The following is a 6,008-nucleotide window of genomic DNA, read 5'->3' as shown; positions in this document are numbered from 1 at the left end:
GAGTGGATCTCGGCTTTAAGCTACACAGCAGAGTTACACACTTCATCTGCTCCACTATTTAAGAAACCTCCAATTCTTACTATTTATGACATTCATGTTTTATTTTTGGATCTACACTTCTGAGATCAATGAAACCTTTAGGGAGTTTCCTTTTGACAAACAAGATCCAAATAATCAAACTTCTTAATCAACAAATACAGGAATTCCATGTAAAATTTAAAAAAAGTAAAGTTTTAAGAAATCCTAAGCCAGATGGATGTTTCAGTCCTATTCATTCATAAAAGTTTCTCACTAAATAATAAATGGAAAACAAATAGAAAAACACTCCGCAGCTTAAACAGAACATTAGAATCAATTCGCTAATTTATAAAATATCGTATCCATGGTGACCACATTGTTTTTGTATATAGAATTGAATAGACTAGAATCCAGTTGTTCTATGCTGTTCTATTCTGTAAAAGTTTGGAATGAATTTGCTTTCTGACAAACTGTTGGTTGCCACGGCGTCTGGAACTTATTTTGGTTTAAAGGATCAGTCTTCTCACAATCTTCATTTTGTGCTCAGACTTCGCTGAAGACGGTACAAAAGCGACTTGAGAGATTTATTTGCTGAGTTTCTTGAAAGAAGTGATTCAGACCTGAAAGGTGAGTTTAGAGCTTTCTTCTTTTTTTACTTTTCTTTATGAACGCAGTCGTTTCTGTGCATTCAGCTCAGATAATGCTAGATACATTTTGTTGTTGTCTTGATAATCTTACACATGAACTTCATGATCTTAATTTCACATATCAGGTAGTACATTAATAAGTTCAAAAGCTTTTATAGATCGATTTTTGCTAAACCTTTTTAAAGCTTGTGGCTGTAGAGAAGAAGGTAACGTTTGCATTTTAATGTGGATGCAAACAGTTGTTAAAAATGAGAAACATTTGCTAATTCTGGACTTTTCTTCTGTTTTACATGCCAATCTTTCCAGATGTGTCCAGTTCCTCCTCATCTCCAGGACCACAACTACTTCAGGAGCCCGGTGACGAAGGTAAACAGACATCTGCTGTTGAGAAAAGGGCAGAAATGATGCTGAATGTTAGTAATCCAGTCCTAGAATCTCCATCTTATTGATTGGATCTCGCTGTAAGTTAGTGCTTTAGGATTTGTCTGTAAGACCAGCTGTGTTTGAATGACTGTAAGTTGAAAAAAGCCATGAAAGATGATTGTCTCATTTCTCAGCACAGGTTTATGTAAATCAGGTTGTTTTTCTGCGTCTTGATTGGAAGCAGCTCTGACCTTTGACCTTCTCTAGTTCAATGTTCTGCTGGCAAACGATCCTGCAGACGTTTGTTTTTCTGCAGTTTGTCTGCAGTCTGCCTTTCACACGCTGATCAGTGACTTTGTGGCGTTTTCCTTCAACAATTAGAGTTCATGACATGAGAAGGCCTGTGTCCCACATTTCTGTCATCTGTCTCAGAGTTTCTTGGTTGATGGCAGCTGGGAGTCCAAACTGTCCTCAAGCTCACTCATTTTTGATTCATCAGATCAAAAATGGACCAATTGTCTCAAATTCTAGAGATCCGATTGTTTAGATGAGATTCCCAGACCCTCTGATGTCCAGGCCTGTCTTTGGTGTTTGTCTTTGTGTTAGTTTGTGCTCCAGAGACGACAGAAGCAGCCGGCCAGCAGCTCAGGAAGAGGAGACGAACCTCCAGGCAGACGGCCGCGTCTGACTGCCGCTGCCCCACAGCCAGATGTGAGCATTCCAGATGTTTGTGGAAGAGTTCCTATGCTTTAAAAACAGACCCGTAGTGTCCCACACACCTCCACCTGCTGCAGGTGTGGTAAAGGTAAAGATGAAGGGTGTTCTGACTCCTCCTCTTCTGTCTCTCAAAGGGTCCGCCTCCAGTCTTCCAGGCTCCTCCCCGACCATCTGAGTCTGTTTCACAGGCCATTCAGGCGCTTCTTAATGGGTGGGGCTCTCCATACAGCCCGGAGATGTAACACACACACACACACACACACACACACCTACACACAGACACACACACAAACTCACTTTTTACATTATCCTCAATTTTCTTAAATAACTTCTGTTTTTCTGAGTCTTTTAGGAGATGGAAGACGAAATTTACTGGTAAGTCTCTTTACTTTTAGTCATTTAGGTTTTTCTTTAAACAAAAACTTGAAAAAAAAAGGAAAAAATCACAAAAAAAGTTTTCTCTCTTTTACCTATTTCATTTTCTTTTAGAAGTTTTTTTTATGTATTTTATTTATTATATAGTTTTCCTTATTTATTTCGATTTTATTTTTATAAAAGGTTTTAGTTTGTAAATTACTTTTCATTCTTAAAAAAGTAAGTATTTTTTCACTAGTTTATATTTTAGTTTCCTCTTTTTCTCAATGTGAACTTTTCTTTTACAAAATAATAATTACTTTTTCAAACTATTTTTTCTCCATTTTTTCCTTTTGAGCAGCAGAAACACAAACCTGTTTCTAGAAATCTGTAAGTTCAATTCTCTTTAACATTTAGCAAACTTGTGCTAAATTAAATGACAAAAAGAACAAAAATGACCAATTCTTTTTTTTTTTTTTTTTTCCAATTCTTTTTTAAACTAATAGGATCTTCTTCAGGATGAAGGTGAGTCAAACTTGAATGATTTACACAGATTGATTACAGAATAACATTTCTGGTTTTTCAAATGTTTTATTTTTTGTTATTCAAATGACTAACATGAGCTTTTTTAACTATTTGTTGTTGTTTATGTTTACTGTTTGGAATGAGACTAACCGAGTCATGTAAGTAGAAAGACTCTTTCTTTCAACCTTTTGATTGCAAACGTTTAGCTTTTATTTTGAAACGGTTTTGCTGTTATTGTGTTGCTGATCATTAAGGAGATATTTTGTGATTTTTTTTTTCCCCTTGGTGTTGGTGAAGAGAACACCAACACTGAGCGTTAAAAGAGAAGCTGCAGAAATGACTTCATCTCAGAAACAAGCTGTAAGTACGGCAGCCTTTATTCTGAAATCCCTACAGACTAAAAAACGCAGCAAGTTCTATGTTTCTAATGACTGAGAGTTTTGTTTCGGTCCCTAAAGGCCTCATCAGTCAGAGCCTGGATCCCAGTCATGGTGAGCTCCAGCCTGTAGGACCGCCATTTTATTTCTGCTTCAAGATTGTAAAACAGAGACGACTTTCCTTTTCTAACTTGTTCTCCATTTTCACAGGTCTGAGGCTCCAGCAGAACAGAGCAGAGCAGCTGGAGTCTGATGTGTTCAGAGGAGCAGCGTTCTTCAGGATGACCAGCATCTGTGTCTGGAAGTGGACTGTTCTATTTCCTCTGGACAGCATCTTCGTCATCCTCCTCCTTCATCCTTCACGCCGTCCTTCAGCTGTTCAAATTCAAACAGATCCAAAGGAAAGTAGCAGTAAAAGCGCATTTTCAGCCCTAAAAAACACAGAGAATAAAATGTCTTTTTCTGTTTCTGCTTCAGGTCAATGTTGAAAACTGAGAGTGAAGCAGGAGATCATCCTTCACAGGAGGCTGAGTTTGGTGACAAACTGAACTTTGACCACAAACGCGTCTTAGTTTCAGATGCTTCATATACAAAGTAAAGATCTTTGGTTTCCAGCAGTTTTCTGACCACGAACGTCCTGAAACTGTGTTTGTCACAAAGCTTTCCTTCCAGCCCAGCAGATGGTGAGTTCCTCTCATTCATGGTTCTTTGCAGCTCCAGACCTTCCTCAGCCCTCAGTCTGGATCCACATGCTCCAACACAGCAAACCTGGACAAACATGTCAGCAGCACAAACCAAACGTCTCAGTGAATGAATCAAATCATTACAGATGCATGTTTCTGTTTCCTGTAGGAGAGGCGGATCCTGTAAAGAAGTCATGGTGGGAGACGGGCTTATCACCACGACTTCACAAGACAAGGAGAGAAGATGCTGAGATGTTTGGAACCAACCCAGAGGAAACGGGAAACCCAACTACGGATGGGCAGCCTAATTCCGGATCTTCTGCAGCGTCAACAATGACCAAAAATTAGACAAATTTTACAAGTAAGAACCAACATTTTTATGTGGAACACGACACCAAGAAGTGCTCTTTACAGGAAATAAAAGTTTAAAAAAATGATGTTCATGTTTTCCAGGAGGCTAAGATCTGCACCTGTTGGAGTTCCCCAAACCACCACTAGGGGGACGTCTGCAGCTGCCACGGGCCGAAGTTCCTCATGAGGACATGTCCTTCAGAGAACACGGAGTGTGGACGTCCTGTTAAATCCCCACGGCTTCCCCTGAAAGAACAACCAGGATGCTGACCGAGAAGCGACGCCACGCAGCTCCATGATGACACCTTCAGCGCCTCAGAGCCGCTCTACTTCATGTCAAAGCAGATGGCAGACATTGTTCCATCAACAGTTCTGAAGAACCCTGCTGGCTCAGAGGAACCACCACACTGCTGACCAGCAGACCCTCTTTTTGTGCTGAAAGGACGTTTTCGGTTCTGTTTGGTTGTTTCAAATGAGTCTATAAAAAGCTGTAAAAATATGGTTTTGAGTGAAGTTTTCATTTTTCAATCTTCTGTCCAGCAGAGAGAAAAACTTTTTGAGTCAGTTTTACTAGAACTAGTTTGAAATGGACTTTTATTTTTTCTTAAAGTGTGTTTGAATACATTTTATTGATGTTAAAACTGTATCTTTGTGTTGCTGCTGTCAGCTTTCAGTGCAGCTTCATGACTTTTATAAGTAACATAATCTGCATATATTTTGGATACTTCATTGCCATGTTGATTTCTAAAAGTTATTTTTACAAAATAATTTAAGTAATTCATCTTTGTCATGTGCTTTCTAGGAACCGGACATTGATAAATCATGTTTTAAAATGGTTACAGTAGAACAGGGGTGGGATTATATAAATTTGCTTCCTTCCACTCCCTTTCAGGCAATATTTAATTTTATGTCTAATTTTTCTAAGTTTGATTAGTTATTGTATGAATGTATAACTGATGATTGTGTTGTTTTTGTGTATTATTCCTATTTGATTGCTTGAAATAAACCATTTAAAAAAAAATTCTGCACTGATTCTTTATTTAAACTTTATGATGGAACAAATGTTTTTAAAAATGTAAAAACAAAATGTAAAAACTGTATTCTAGCTAATTAGTTGACGTTTAATGCAAGCTTGATGTTACTATAATGTGTTTTTGAGTTTTATTGATGTAAAGTGTATTTTTGTTTTGCTCTAACTGTTATCAAGGTTTCAATTTGAAAAAGAGCAGCCATTCCAACAGGTCTTTTATTTTGAAATCCAGTTTTTACAGACTGGAGGCTTACTGACTTGCATGAACTGGAATCACATGAAATAGCTACACAACACATGAACACAATGTAACACAATGGGTCAAAGCGTTGTCTAAACAGAAGGTCCACCATTGAAATGTGTCATTTTGACATTCAGTTAATATTTAATAATAATTACTATCAGTTAGCAGATTAATTTACTAGTTTTCGTTTCCTTATGTACTTTCATTCAATTCAGCCATTTTTGTGATACACTACAGTAAAAAGATGCCATTAATGAACAGTAAAATATTTAGACTTTATATTTTATAGCTGATGTTGAAAACAGATTTTTGTTTCTTTTCAAAACAAATACAAAAAACTTCCTTGTTTAAAAATGTTCAAAAATGTCTTAAACAAACAAAGTTTAAAATTTATATACAACAGAAATCTTTTGTTTTCTAAATAAAAATAATAATGAAAGCACAGTCAATTCTAGACGTTTAACTAATTTAGCATTATTGCTTCTTTAACTTCAATAGATAGCTGGATGGCTCAGTTGTCTGGATGTAGGACTGACACACAGCAAACCTGGGTTTGCTTCCTAGAATGTGGAATGACCCTGATCTAGTGTGGGTCCTTAGGCAAAACCCTTCATGCTACATGTCTGGGTCTCTGTGTGCCTTCAAAATACAAGCTTGTGTCAGGAAGGACATCTGGCATAAAACCTTTTTCAAATCACA

General features: G+C 37.4%; 1 protein-coding gene across 4 annotated transcripts in view; it reads left to right on the top strand.

The window, feature by feature from the left end:
- The first annotated feature begins 489 nt into the window (after nt 1-489).
- LOC110016961 (uncharacterized) overlaps nt 490-6,008 on the top strand; it is a 43,282-nt gene continuing 37,763 nt past the window's right edge. Inside the window, exons 1-11 of one of the 4 annotated variants that reach the window (XR_013650540.1) lie at nt 491-645; nt 972-1,031; nt 1,635-1,739; nt 1,880-1,983; nt 2,098-2,120; nt 2,461-2,489; nt 2,606-2,624; nt 2,769-2,782; nt 2,922-2,984; nt 3,093-3,115; nt 3,212-3,422. The gene's annotated coding sequence lies outside the window, so the exon portion shown is untranslated. The other 3 variants (XR_013650537.1, XR_013650536.1, XR_013650538.1) reach the window with 3 other exon arrangements.

The sequence above is a fragment of the Oryzias latipes genome, chromosome 17 (assembly GCF_053564925.1).
Source record: "Oryzias latipes strain Hd-rR chromosome 17, Olatipes_Hd-rR_3.1".
Lineage (NCBI taxonomy): Eukaryota > Metazoa > Chordata > Actinopteri > Beloniformes > Adrianichthyidae > Oryzias > Oryzias latipes.
The sequence above is the reverse complement of the archived record's forward strand: the minus strand, read 5'-3'. Positions and strand labels throughout refer to the sequence as shown.